Here is a 15,997-nt window from a genome sequence, read left to right on the forward strand (position 1 = left end):
AATGTGGTGCCCGCAAGAACCACATGAGAAGCCCGGGGGCCTTTTCTAAAAATAGCAGTTTCCTATATTGTTGATACTTATTATGAGAAATCATTAACATGATCAGTGTCTTCACATAGATGAATATCATTAATTATTAATAATTACATATAATAAAAGGTAAATTAAACAAATATTTTTTTTAGATAAAACTGAAAACTGTGTGTATCAAACTGGTAGCCCTTCACATTAATCGGTAACCAAGAAGTAGCTCTCAGTTTCAAAAAGGTTGGTGAACCCTGGTCTAAAGCAACGCTTATTTCTAAGCAATAATTATATGATTGAATTGCTCAAATATATCAGACTGTAGGTTTAAACAAATGTAAGAAAATAAAGGAAAAATTGAAAACTCAAATATTTATCTAAATATTAGTTAGTCATTTTTCATCAACAATAGAATGAAATGCAATTCTAATTATTATTTGCATCTGTCAGTCAGTAAAACAGGTGGAATGAGAGATGCAGGAGAAAGTTTTAAAGTGTGGGGGCAAGGCAACAATTTGGATGATAAATATGTTATATTATTATTTGTAATATTCATTATATTCAAATACAAAAGTATAAAACATATTCATGTCCTGTAATTTTGTTACCAATGTGCACCCAGGAAACACTATAGCTGTGTATATGTAGTATGCAGAACATGTACTGTAGCTGTGCTGCCGTTAGTTTCAGTGCTTCTGATGTTAAAGAAAGCATACAGTGTTAAGCCTTGGATCAATTTAGCCTTCTGGTTAGCTCCTGATGCATTTTAATCTCAGGTATTGGACTAAACTATGAATTAAAAGATCTGGGTCAGTTGCTTAATCCTTTTTTTTTATGTCCTCTGGTTCTCTGATCGGGTAGATATAGATTATAAAGGCTGTACATATAGGGTCAGAGCATGAGTATTTAAAAGGTCAAATAGTCCCATAATCCTTGAAGAGGAAAGCTTTGTGCAGTAAACACATTATCCTGGTCAGGGTTGCATTTGACCTACAGCTTATCCCTGCAAGTAAGGCTGCAATACACCCTGGCAGATGCCAGGCAAAAAAAGTAAGCTTTAACAAGACAATGTAATTGCTTCCCTGAGGACAATGAAGAGGCTAGCATATCTTTCCTTCATCAGAGTATTGGCATTTTGGGAAACCTTTTCTTCAAAACATTTTAATGTACAGTATAATATCTTACAATTCACTCCACTATATTTTAGAAGCATGTGCTGCCCCTTGCTACTTTTAACTGAAAAGATAAACTGATAACCTGTTGTAGACTATATATAAATTTTCTTTTGATACTTAATTGCTTTCAAAGCCAAGTACATTATATATATTTTTACTTTACACATGCCTTTGTTCAATGTTTACATTGCACATTGCACAATTTATACATGTAGATAGGTAGACTTCTGGTTTCTTTGTAAATTTGTATTTTATAAAAAAAAAATAAAAAAATGTATTGTTAATATGTCATAAGCAAACCTTTTACTTTGACTCATTACATTTTTACACAAATATCTTTCCTTTATACTTCTTACATTTTTTAAATTAAGCTCGTTACTTTAGTTTTAATCTAACATGACAATCATTATTTTTTTCTTCTCACTGTTTTCAGCCTTCAACCTATTTCTTGTAATTTAAGCACCACAGATTTTGGCTAGCCTACAAAGCTAACAATGAGAGAGGCAGAAGGCAACAAGAAGTATAGCTAACGTGATATTCCTGATCACCTGATCATCATCACCTTTTCTCTGCTTGTGTTCTCTATGGTGGTTGTTCAGCCTGGATACATTCATTAAGTAACAAAATTTGAAATTCTTTAATCTTAATATATTATTATAATGTGAACTGTAAAACAGTTAATAGTTATGGCTACTTTTTTATTAAGTGTGTCAGAGCTCTTTACAGATTTCTTTACTTTAACTTGAGTGAAAAAGTGTAGTCAGTACTTTTACCAGAATCTTTTAAAATATGAGTATCAGTACTTTTACTTGAGTGAAGGATGTGTGTACTTTTGCCATCTCTTGTGTGTGTGTGTGCAACAAGTACATTTAATCTAAAGTAAATTTAATCTAAAGTAAATTTATCTGTTTCAACCCTGATGTTTTGTGCTGGTGTGTTGTGAACACACTTGGCAAAGACTTTATTAAGATGGCATACAAACTCCTGGCAAATTGTAAATATTTCCACACCTGATCTATGAACATTTAATCTCTTTTCAGTCAGTATCTCAAGCAACAGAAATATAGGGATTGTGCAATAACACTACATCCCACCCCAAAAAGACACTCCAGATACTATCAATAACATATTATGACCTATCTATCTCATTTTTCCCTTTGCTATGTGGGTGTTGAAATATGGTGTCAGGAGAGCATATGATACCGGATACTAATGGTTACTGTGTTTCAAAGCTCTTGCTGTTGTAAAGGTCATTGGAAAGATTTGCAGTGCAGAAAAAAATCCCAAGATATGATTAGCTCAGTATATTTATCATGGATATTATCAGTTCTTGCAGTTTTTCTTACACTCTTTAATAAAGACTATCACTACTCTCTTACCCTCTTTAATCCCTTATGTGTTGAAGACCTTTAGTTCCATATACAATATGCAAATAAAATTCTCAAAGACCATTTTCAAAATCAATAAAAAAAAAAAAAACACAAAAAAGAAAATATTGTTCTATTTTGAGTCAGCTTATACAAAAGTCAAAATTGTACCTGTCACATACACAGCTCTATATAGTACATAACTTGCATCGAAATTAAATCCTGACCTACATCTCTTAGATTATAGATTAAAAAAAGAAGAAGAAATAAGTTGAGAAAAAGACTGAGGATAGTGCAAAATGAGAACTAGCGCTTATTCTGCTTTAGTTGATCAGCAAACTAAAAAAAAGTTAGAAATGGCTGCAATATCTGTTTATCTTTAATAGAGAGCATTTGATCTGTTGCACCTTTTTTTGGTACAGTCTCCATTACTGGTGTGTGAGGTGTTGTGTTTGCCTGCTCTAAGCAAATAGAGGTGGTCTCTATCTCCGCTCCTCCTCAAGTATCGCTCAGTTCTGTCAAAAAAAGTACCACTTAGTGCATAAAGTCCATGCTCATATTTCCTTTACCCTCCAGATTATGAATGATAAGGAACCTCTTTTTACACTTATTACCAAGACAACCATGAATAATTCAGCAGCTCAAATTACAGTGCCTGAAAATGTTCAAACGGTGTTGTATTTGGCTCTTTTTCTCCAATAGATCACAGCCTCGTACAGGTGATGTATTTGCCAAGCTAAAAGTGGCTTTTCCATTTTTTTCCAAATCCATTTTTCAAGATCTGAAACATGAACAAAAAAAATTGTACAGAGTCTTCAGCAAATCACATAATAATTGAGCATCATCTTCAAGATCATTTTTTCTCCCCTTTTTTTCCTTTCAACCCCTCGCGATATGATACGCTACCATACTGTAAAATCTCCTTCACCTTTATGAGTTATTTAACATGATTGCAAAACGTGTTTCAAATAATGAATTGCCTAAGGTCAAATAACAAATCGTGGGAGGAGGTGTGTTTTGACGTGTATGGGCTGGAGGACTACCAGTCATAAAGTGCTGGAGTTGTAACTCATCTCCTCGCTGTGTAATATCATCAGAGCTTTTGAGAATTCTGTCAACATTGCTGAGTTGATCATCCAATGGATGTCACTCACTTTAATAATGCCACAGATTTCACTGGTATTTCAAAGACAATCATCCGACATGGGTCACAGAGAGAGTAATTCCACTAAAGGTTAGGTGCCAAATTGGACCATATCTCCCAACCCTCTATACAACTCCTGACAGACACTTTTGACAAAGTGGCGGCACCCTCCAAAAGTTAAAGGGTCATTGTCAGTGAGATAAGGACAGTGGGAAATTAAAGCATGTTATGAACATGAAGCTTAGGGCAGAAAAACAAAGAATGCTGAAAAAAAACCCAGATGTGACATAAATATTATAATATTTGTATATGATGCTGTAAGCATTAAGTTATAGAATATAGATATTCTAAGTATGACATTTCAGCGGCACAACCGAGCATGTGTAGACCTGCAGATTAATCAGGGTTATTGACATCCTATAGTGTAACTATGTAATTGTTTTCCTGGAACAGATGGTTCATGAAGCCTGCCAAAGTAAATGAGAGACTACCACTAGAAAAAAAAAAGTCTACCACTGTGACCTTTAAATCTAGCTATTAAAAGGTAAGTCTATTTCTTTCAAGGTCTGTCTAATACAAAATTACATTCAATTTACACTATATATACATCCAACTGATATAAATTATGTATAAATAAATAATTTTTGTATGCTGTTCATTTTTTCTAAAGGAACAAAAGTAATTTAATAAATTAAATGAAATTGTGATTAATTACAAAATCTTTAATACTTGGGTGCAGTTAAAGTATATACCCACAGACGGCACCAGCCAATTTCAAGTTCTTTGCTGCATCTATATTCAGTTCCTGCTTGCTTTTTGGCCATGTTCCTCTCAGTTTTGCCTTCAGCAACTAAAACACATCATCAGGTGACAAATCCAATGAGTTTTGAAGCATTTGGCTGAATCTGAGTGCATAATATACTGTAGACATATTCACTTCAGAACGCATAGTGCTGCAGTAGTCACATCATCAATAAATGAGACCTAGTTTCATTCGCAGCCATATATGCCTATGTCATAATATATCAGAGGTACTTCACACAAGTCTCTTTCCATCATGTTTTTCTTGTTTTGTCTTTAGGATGTTATTCCAAAAAGGTACAGTTGTTTTTATGTGTTTTAAGATATTTTACTCTAGTCTTGTGCTCAGGTCTTCCTGATGTTGAGACTAAAAGTTTTACATTTACAGTCAAGCCTTCTGTGTCTTCTCTGGTAAAGCTATCTCTTGATTCTTGACACATGCATCTACCTCCTGAAGGTGATCTTGATCTGGCCTGCTGTTGTGAAGGAGATTCCTTTTACCATGGAAAGAATAATTCTGCCATCCGATACACTTGTTTTCTATGTTCTTTTGGTGTTCCTGAGTTCACTTGTGTCTTATTTCCTTCTAAGAATTTAGAAAAAAATTAATTCGGCTACAGCTAATTTTCATGCTTAACTATCTGTCTGATAGGTTTGTTATGGTTTTTCAGCCTAATAACAAACCTTGCTTGCTTTACTAGCATGGACAGGTCTCTAGACTTAATTAGACTTAACTCATAATTAGAGTTAATAGCAAAAGACACCACATGCAAATGCCAAAATTATAACTCTAGACCTTTTTCTGCTTACTTGCAAGTTAAATTATAAGGGCTTAAGTACTTATATATATATATATATATATATATATATATATATATATATATATATATATATATATATATATATAATTAGACTTAACTCATAATTAGAGTTAATAGCAAAAGACACCACATGCAAATGCCAAAATTATAACTCTAGACCTTTTTCTGCTTACTTGCAAGTTAAATTATAAGGGCTTAAGTACTTAAGTATATAAATATATATATATATATATATATATATATATATATATATATATATATATATATATATAAATATATGTTTGTATATATATATATATATATATATATATATATATATATATATATATATATATATATATATACACAAACATACACATTATTATTATTATTATTATTATTATTATAATTATTATTATTATTATCATCATAGTATGATAAAAAAATGAAAAACACTGATTTATGTTTTAGGTTGACTGATTGTGTTTTATATATAGTAATAATAATAATAATTAAGGTGTGAGCATAAGCAGCATAAGCATAAGCTAGAAAGCACTATCTATACTAAAGGCCAAAAAAACTGTCATACATGTACTGTATGTAGTTTTTAACTAAAATAACACGTCTGATTCCACTTCACTAATTAGCAAGCTTTCATTGAGTTGAATTAGCTATAACTAAAAAAGGAAAACAATGGAACAATGCATTATTGTGGCTTTTAGCAGCATAATTATGCTTATGCTGCTTACGTTTGTGGATCATTCCATAATTAGCATACAAAACATATTGCAAAGTGACATGCCAAATACAATTTGGAATATATAAACCAAATTGTAAACCAAGCGATTTTCCCGTAAATAATAAATGTTGACTAGCAGGGACTAGTTTTACTAGCAGGGGCCAAACTGATTTTCATTTACATACTTTTAAAAAATTCATACACATATTCAGTGGCGGGCAGTCAGGGCCAGCAAAGCCTTCTCAGCTGGCCTAAACACTAGCAGAAGAACTAATCTACATTTACAAACTAAATTCTAATATTTGCTACATGAGATTTTATTAACTTATTCCCAAAAGTTTATTCTCTTTATTTTATAGCGTTTCTCTGATCAGATTTCAGCCTCTATGTGCTGCCATGTCGATCTAATCTGCCCAGGGTTTTCAAAACAGTTGTGCCAGCCTTTTTACCATAGTCCCCTTAAGGAATAGCTCTGTTTTTTTAACTAGCTGGCCCAGAATAGTGTCAGCATTTTTCCGTCCTCTGATTATTAATACATCTGAGTTAGACTTTTCTATGCCTACAAAGAAAGAGAAATTGATTTGGTTTCAGTCATACTTAAAAATACATTGTCAAGAAAAGCTAGAAATCGTGAGAAGAGGTCGGCCAACCCCGAAGCTAGCTAGCTTGTCTCAGCCCGGAAAAGGGTTTGATTGCCAATTCCAGACCAGTAAATATGAGCGATACCACTGGCTTACAGCCTTTGAGGAGCGGTGCAAATTATGAGTATGTATCTCTGGTGAGTAGGTTGTATTTTATTTACATTTTTATGTTTTTCTCATGTTATTAGACGAATATTGATTCTGAACTGCTCCAGATGATTTACGTGGCACAGCCGCGGTGGTAGTGTAGAGGTTTGGAGTTGTCTTAACTGGGTTTCTTGCTTAAGTAAAATGCTATCCTGCCTCCATACGTGAAATGCCTCTCTCTCTGTAATGCCACACGTTGTTATATTGCGTTTTATAATAGTATTGAAGGTTTCTATAATTGCAACGTGATAGTGGTGGTATTAAGAGATAGATTAAGTCGGGTAAGTCCCTACTAGAGTGCCAATGCCCTTATTTTAGCAAATTCAAAAATGCCCATTTTATCTAGTCTTGATGAATATTACCCAAATAATCTTCTCTGGGTGAATATTGCGTTTTATATTTGGCCACGAGTACCTTCAAATAAATATTTCCAATACAAAAGCTGTAACTGGTATCATTAAAATGAAATCATTAAATGTTGAAAGTCTGCCCAGAATTATCAGCAAATTGAAAGGGCAGTGTAGTACCACTTCACATTCTAGTCAACAGGCTCTTGTTACGATTTGTCAAGGTCAGGAGCCGAGCATGTAGAACTTTTAAGAGCTTTGTGAGGAAAAGCCTGACAATCAGATCATTCTGAAAGTCAAGAGCAAAGCCAAAAGTGACACGTTCCTTTGCCTTTTTCTCATGCATAAAATAACAATGGAACATCATTTAGCAGCTGTTGCCAAAACTAATGGGTTTCTGGGGTCACGGAATTTACCACTGGAGTGTGCTTTAAAAACATTTAATAAAAAGATTCAGAGAATATGTACTTGATTTCACAGCTCCTTTGTGTTTATCAGAGACATCTCTAAGTGGGTTACTGCACGAATGCTCTTTTTGACAGGCAGCCCATGCAAGACCCCACTCTTTAAGGTCTCAATTAGAAAAGATTTCAACCCCCCACAATCAGAGCAAGCAATAACACTGCACCCCAGAGAAATGTAGCCATTATCACCCACTTTCCAATCTCGTTTCAACTGACTGGCTTGAGAACAGGAATTGTGCTGATGTGCCTGCCCTTACTTAACAAAATCGATTTTAACCAAATAGCTGCCACAGAGCAACACTTAAAAACTAGCGATTGAGCATACTAGTAAAGTGCCTTTTGATTAGATTTAAAGTTCAACTTATTTTAGAAGTGCACTGATAACGTCAAATCAGACACAGTTCATATACTCTCCTGAAAAGGTTCGTAGGAACTCTTGATGTGGTCTAACAGCTGCCTTATCACTAAAAGCTCATTGTCTCTAAAGGGTGATTTGCTGTATAAAATACAGGTCATCATCACAAGCATGCAGGGTCATATGTGTCCCCAAGTTGTAAACAAAATAATTTCATCATGTATTGTATGGAATTCTAAAGTACAATGTGAGGACTTTCCAGAACACCAAGAAGAATATCATATTTCTAAATGTGTCTACCAAGATATTTTGATTTTAAAAGTATTATATTATTATGCAGCATTTCTTTTACAAAGAAATATGAGGACAATTTAATTCAAACATAGCCTTAGGCTACCAAATAATGATTGACAGACAATTGCATTATAATGATCTATCGTTCTATCAACTTTTCTTAAAGTTAGTAGAACATAAGCCAATCATTATCCATGATGAATGTGCCATGGTCAGTCAATATCCAGGCCTCATTGTGCCATGGCCAATAAAAAAAATTACCCTTTATTTGAATAGGTTTTACATATGCCTTTTACAATTTGTCTTGTGCATATTTTATACTGGTTTCTTGATGTGTAAATGTTCTGGCATTTTAGAAAGTTAATGTTGTGTAATATGTATAATATTGTAATATTGTATAATATTAGCTTCAAATAGAATAGATACTAGTTAGCTACATGCAATATGTGTTATTAAATAAACACACTGAATGAAGACTGTAGGTCAACCATCAGACTTATGAGAGCTAAGAGGTGTGTGTGTGTGTGTGTGTGTGTGTCTGTCTGTGTGTGTGTGTGTGTGTGTGTGTGTGTGTGTGTGTGTTTAGAACAGTTTGTTATATAGTTATATGCTTTTACCTTATTTATTAGTCATTATTTAAAATTGACAAACATTCAAACATATTCATGTTAAATCAATTTGTTATATACCCACTTCCTCAATATCTTAGAATTAAATTTTTTTTTATTTTAAAATTAGCAGCCTGCCTTAAATTTTTATTAGGTTACATGTCAGTGTCCTGTATTACAGAACCGCTATAACTAATACTGTATTTAAGGGCCTTCATGGTTATTGCTACTGACAGAGAAGACCTATATAATGAACCTAAAGGAATTTGAAAATAAATTTGAATAGGAAGCGATTATGAGAAGTTAGTTTTAGGTGTAGGTCAAAAAGATGATCTCATATGTCACTCAGTTCCTATCAATGAGCCCATCATTATTGTAGCCAACACAACTTATAACCAACTTTGTTCCTGATTAATATTTATTTTTTTTCAGCAACACATTAAGGCCAGGCCTCTGGCAAAGATCATACTGGCTTTGGCATGCTTAATCCCTTTCTGTCCCAGCTCCTTTTTTACTGCCACTACTTGAGTGTTTCTCTATTAATTTCCACGGTACTGTTTTAGCTGAGTGGAGCAAGTACATTAGTTTTAGTCCTCAGGCCACATTAGCACCTTTTTTCTAATTCTAATACTGTGCTGTCCCTCTGGAAACCTTTTGCATGCACAAGTGGCATTTTAATTGAGTGCAATTTGCCAGTGGTGATCATTAACAGCTAACAACATTTTTGACAACAGATGTTGGCCTTTAAAAAAGGTGCCACTTTTTATATTCAGGCTTTTTTTAAATATACCACATTTTCTGAACTTACACACACTATTTCAGCAGTTACGATTAGATGGAGTGCTTGGAATGGCAGGGGTTTACATTTAAAGATTTTAGAATAATATGTCTATAATATTTTGTGATATGTTTAACGTTTTTCAAAGGTTACCTAACCTGATCCAATTCAAACATGCTTAATGTTTTACTGGATTATGCTTTTAATTCTTAAATAAAATTAAATAATAGTATAAATATTCACTTTAAATACTAATCAAGCTAGGGCTATTTTCCTTGTTGGTAATCTTCGTTTGGATTCAGGACGACGTTTACATTTTTTTCATATACATAGAAAAAAGTATGTGCATATAAAAAGTGTAGACTTGTTAGTAGTCCATGTTGTTAATCACATCTTTGAAAAGGTGTGTGTGTGTGTGTGTGTGTGTGTTTGTGTGTGTGTGTGTGTGTGTGTGTATGTGTGTGCGCGCAACATATCCGGAGGTTGACTAATGTTATGCAAGCTTCATGTATCTCTTTATAAATATCAAATCATCAATTGAATTTACCATTATCCATAGCATTATTTCCATTAACATATCATGGGGTGGAGCCAAATACAAAAACATTATTTAAAATGAACAGATATGAATGAATTATATATTTTTTTGCCACTTCCAGCTCAAATAAAAAAAAAGGAGAGAAATCTATATTTGATGCATTAAACAGTGCCATTGCATTGCACACTTACTGTATCTTTGTATTTGTTTATCTTTTGTCTTGCACTGTTTGGACTTGGTTGCACACGATGCATTTTATGTGGCTAGGACAACTTAGTCCTTAGCTCTGTGTTCTGTATGTAGCTATATGTTGTGTGATGTAGCTCTATTTTTTATGTAGCACGAGTGTTCTGGAGAAACGTTGTCTCATTTCAATGTGTATCAGCTATATACAGTATACAGTATGGTTGAAATGACAATAAAGCTGGTTATCTTGTACAAGACTCTTTGTATGTGATCATACTAAATGTGCACCAACACTATGACTTATACCAAAGTAAAGCTGTATTTTGTTTCGAAGTATGTAACCGCTGGAAAAGCAGGAGCTTTCTGGCAAGTCTCTGTTGCTTAGAGACCTATTGGTTGAGAGATTAGTATGCAAAGCAGTAGGGGAAAGAATAGCGAGCACAGTGTCTTCTGCTTGCAAGAGGTTGTAATGAACCTTGTTGCACCTTATCTGTCTTGCACAAAAATGGGATGATCACAACACAACATGGCAAGCCAGCTAAATAAATGGCTTATAGAAAAAAAAGGAGGAAGCAGGAGAGGGGAAAACTCATGTCAGAATAATCACATACACAATATGCTGAAGGTATTATGACATAAATAAGCTATTCCTCGGGTAACTCGAGTTATTCAAATACAAAAAATCATTGAGGCAAATTATTTGCCTTGATGCATCGTTTAGTCATTTTAACTACACATGGAGCTACAAAATGGAGGAACTTTGAGACAACAGCGAGGGGCGAGGAGAAGATTCATGTTGAAGCCTGTTTTCAGAACAAATAAATAAATAAAATAATTCCAACTTTTTTTTTCCCCAATTTTGACTTAATTTCTCGCAATTCTGACTTTTATTCTCTCAATTACAACTTTATTTGTCGCAATTCTGACTTCTTTTAGCCAATCAGGCAGTATCACCCCATTTGTATTGCCAGAAAGCTCAATCAATAGAATCGCATGATCTGTCTAACAATCAGCCCTGGAGGAACAAGACAGATAAAGCACAGGTGGGATCGTTCATAGACCAACAACGACAAACTTCAGGCATAAAAACATGGTTGATAAAATGTTGGATGTTTATGAGAAATAAAGTTAGAATTATAAAAAAAATAGAAAAAATAATCTGCATTAGGCAAAAATCTTTTTCTTTGTGCTGGAAATGGGCACATTTGGAAAACTAAATAATAAAGAAAAGACAGTACAGTGCAAAGTACTTCTTAACCGATTACTAAAATAATTGATAGCTACGTACAGCCCTACTTCAATTACAACCATACTAACTAGGCTTTGCTCTTATTTATATATTTAGGATTTTAATGGTGCAAAAAATGCTTTAAATGTCTAGAATTAATTTAATTAAGTGTTTTATTGTTTTGCTTTTTTTTTAATTGTGGCTAGTTCAGATAATGTTTTCTGAAAGAAACACCACAAGATCTGTGACCAGCAAGAAACCTGTTCAAGCTGCCACATTTCATACGTAACATTTTGGTTGTTTTATTTTTAAACAGGCTGAAAAATTTTTGATGAATGGTTTCAGTTTTGAAACCTGTCTCACTTGAACCGAACACAGTGCCTGTAAAATTATATGTTAGAAATGTTTTCATGTTTCTGTTGTTCCATGTTCATTATATCTAACCTTACAATACGTACAGTACAAAAATCTAGAAGATCTAAAAAATAAAAAAAAAACAAAGAAAAAAGGACTCGAAGGCTTGATTTTTCCTATGGCTCCCAAAAGTTTAAATTAAAGAATGTTGCTACTCTGTTAGCATTTTAAATTTAAAATTAATCATCATGATCATTCAACTCAATACGATTGTGCTTCACAGACTGGGCACAGCTACTGCAAATAATTGTCCCATCCTATATCTTTAAAAGCAACAAACACACTGCAACATAGGATATAATTATCGCCTTAATCGTATATTTGCTGGTAAACATGCACAATCACAAGCAGATAAAGCTTACTGAGACTGTGTATGATATTCTTGCATACCCTGTAATGAGATTTATATTACCCCCAAGAAAAACAGGCACTTATGCAGTATGTAAAGATCGCAATCTACAATCCTGATTGCTCCATATATGGCTGCTGCCAATTGAATTGGTTTATAGAAATCAATGAAAAATGCCCCCTAAGAAATGTAATGCTTATCGTAAACACACTGTCAAAACACATTTTGTTCAGTACCATAAAGTATGTGTGTAATTGATGTGTAGCTTTAGTCAAAGAGGATTAATGAAAAAAATATATTTCTACAAGAAGAATTGAAAACAAAAACTTTTTTGTACAAATCTATTGCTGAATAAATTGAGGGGGATAAAGTTATTGATCATCATGCTGCTTCAGTCTTCATTGACAGGTCTTTCTGGGTAAGTTACACATACAGGATTACTCCTTCCTGCAGAAGTAGTCAGTTACTAGTGTCTGTGAAAAAGAAGAAAAAAGCTCATCTAAATAAAGCAAGAAAACACGTTTGAGACAAGCCAAAATCAAAATAAAGTAGTTTTTTTATTACTTAAAGATGTGTTAAGGGAAAAAAGAGAGAGACAGTGTAGAAAGTGGCATTATCCACTCAAAATGGTCCATATCCATAACCATTTCATGCCAGTTATGGATATGGACCATTTTGAGTGTATGGTTTTTTAAATGAAAAAAAGGCCTCTACTTAGAAAGAGTACTCAAAAATTCTGTTCAAGTAAAAACACTTTTAGTAATTAGTAAACAAAGGTTTACGGTTTTTAAGTCACGGTTAAATTCAATTTCGGCACAGTTAGGGTAAAACATGCAAAACATAAAATTATTTGTAATTTTGTATTAGCGCAGTTTATGTTTATTAATATCTGTGATGATTAACATTTGAACAGTTCACAATTTTAAAACAGTTTTAAATAAAATGCCTGCTTAGTTAAATAATATATAAAATTATATTTTATAATATAAAAAAGAAGAAATATTCATGCAATACACTTTTTTATTATATTGATTAAATCGAGTATTTAATTAAATTGGCACAAATTAAATTAATTAAATAAAATTAAATAAATCCCAGCGCAGCCTACAAGGTGGTGTGGTGTCCTTACAAGAGGCTGGAGCTCAATTAGAGTGCCGGTTCCTCACTGTCTTCAAGGCCAGCGGTGCTTATAAAAGGCTGCTGCACTGTAAACCCTAATTCTGTCATTACTTAAATAATCAAGTAATCTTGAGTTAACACTACTTGAAATTTTGTATTTTCCAACCCTAACTCAAAAATATAAGTTAGATCAACTTACTTAGCTGCAAAATACTTCAACTTAAAATTTTGACTGTTATGAACTCAAAATCCTTATTTATAAAAATAGTCACTCTGGTCTCCTTTCATGGAGATTGGTTATTTAAGGACTTCTGCCTGGCAACAAGAGAACTAATGCAGTGATTGGTAGAATAATCCTATAGGCGGTCCTTAATGCCTGTTGCTGAGGCCGGAAAATTCTGGAATTGTTCTTCTCGTCTTTCGCCATTTTAAACTCGGTAAGTAAAGTTATTATGCAGAAATTAACTTGAATATATAATTTTAATTGTCAAATATGTTTAAAGCTTAATTTTACATTTTACAAAGAACCGCCCAGTCATCCTTACAAATCTTTCAGACACGTTGTGTTTCCCATTTGCTAACTTTGCTAACATCGCTATCAATTTTGTAAACATTATTTTAGAAATCATATTGAGAAACTGAATTTGACTTGTAAGATGTAAATTCTTTATACATTAGTTAATCGTGTGTTTTTAGGAAGAAAAAAGTGTCCTTTAGCAGTCCATCTTCACATTTATCATCAATAATTAATTGTCTAGCTAGCCTATCCGTTTTTGCTGGTTTAGGCTGGTTTAAATGAAACATTAATTTTGAATATTATTAATTATAATAAAATATAATTTTCTTTATGATGTTTTGTACAGCAACTTGAGGTTAGTGATTATTAGTCTCATTTACTATAAGACAACTTGAAAGCCTTTCATGTTTTCAACATTAATTTCAAATTAATTGTGAATGGTTGTGGCATTGATGGAATTGTATGTTTTCTCGTAAAGTCAGCCCAGCCAACTGAGGTCCGAACCCTTGTGCTGCGAGGACTGCCTGTCCTGCTCGGGGATGATGAGTCTGCTTTTTTTAAGTCATGTTTGGTAAGTTCATCTGATTATAACCTGTTTACATTTTAAGAGCTACCTGTGCTCACAGCAGTCTCAGTATTTCAGGATCATGTTGATTTTAAAGCAATAGTTCACCCTAAATGAAAATTTGCTTAAGATGTACTCATCTTACAACACTTTTAGGAAACAAAGAAACAGAATTGTCAATGCCCTGACAAAGGCATTGTCAGTGCCTTTTCAAAAGAATAATAATAATCCGTTTAAGGGTAAATAAGGTACAAAAATTGGCTGCCCTGGTCACATGTATGTATGTATATATACATTATTACACATGTATATTTGTTGCAAAACATTTCTGAATAATAAAAATACATTTATATATGTAAACAATTTGCTTTGTGCTTATTTGTGTGTTGCTAATGTGGTAGTATGTGGCTAATAACAATGTCAATATAAGTGATGTGCATATATTTAGTGTGAAATCTGCTAAATATGCATTGATGTTCTACAATAAATGCATGACCACAATATAGATTTATTCTTGTCTTCACTAGGTGTCGGATCATCGCAATTCTATCCTTGATGTGCCAGTGGGGATCTTATTTGAGCACACCGATCTTCAGCCCCCCAACTCCTTGCATTTCAATTCCCTTTTCAATTCCCTTTACTGTTAAAAATGTTTAGTTGTTTATGTGCACAAAGTTGCAGCAGTGATGTTGGGCAGCAGTTAAGGTGATGTTAATTCTGATGGGGTTTTTTTTATTTACACTGACATTTTATTCATTTATCTGTACATTTTTGTAGAGTGTGGCTGTGACCAGTTGTGTTTTATTTATTGAAATTTAAATGTTTTAACATATAAACAATACATGTTCAATGTTCAATATGATGTTCAATGTGTTTTTTGGACTGAATAAAGATTTAACAGTCAAAAGAACAATAATATTAGTCAATTCAATTTATAATCATTTGCAATTTCAGTTTAATTGTTAAGTTGACTTGAATATGTAAGTAAGTGAACTTAATAGTTTAAGTGCAAATTATAAAACACCAAGTTAGATGAACTTAACAATTTAAGTACAGTCTACATGAGCACCAAGTTAGATGAACTTAACAATTTAAGTACAGTCTACATGAGCACCAAGTTAGATGAACTTAACAATTTAAGTACAGTCTACATGAGCACCAAGTTAAGTGAACTTAACAATTTAAGTACAGTCTACATGAGCACCAAGTTAAGTGAACTTAAATAAACAAGTTAGGGAAAATCCATTACAACGAGTTTACTCAATAGGTTGAGTTCATTGAACTTATTAGGGTTTTCAGTGTGGGAGGATGGTACGGTGGAGAAACTTTGGTTCCCGACTAATGGCGGCTCTCTCCCAATTGTCTCACTAAAAGCAAAAGATTGCAGATGCGAAAGA

At 33.2% G+C, this 15,997-nt stretch overlaps 1 protein-coding gene and 1 long non-coding RNA gene across 2 annotated transcripts in view; one reads left to right on the forward strand and one right to left on the reverse strand.

Moving 5' to 3' along the window:
* LOC124390691 (contactin-4) overlaps positions 1-15,997 on the reverse strand; it is a 149,462-nt gene that overhangs the window by 97,438 nt on the left and 36,027 nt on the right. The window lies entirely within an intron of this gene.
* LOC124390717 lies at positions 13,837-15,378 on the forward strand. Its single transcript, XR_006926855.1, has 3 exons — positions 13,837-13,955; positions 14,514-14,606; positions 15,128-15,378. It is a non-coding gene; the product is annotated as an uncharacterized LOC124390717 (long non-coding RNA).

This window comes from Silurus meridionalis, chromosome 1 (genome assembly GCF_014805685.1).
Source record: "Silurus meridionalis isolate SWU-2019-XX chromosome 1, ASM1480568v1, whole genome shotgun sequence".
NCBI lineage: Eukaryota > Metazoa > Chordata > Actinopteri > Siluriformes > Siluridae > Silurus > Silurus meridionalis.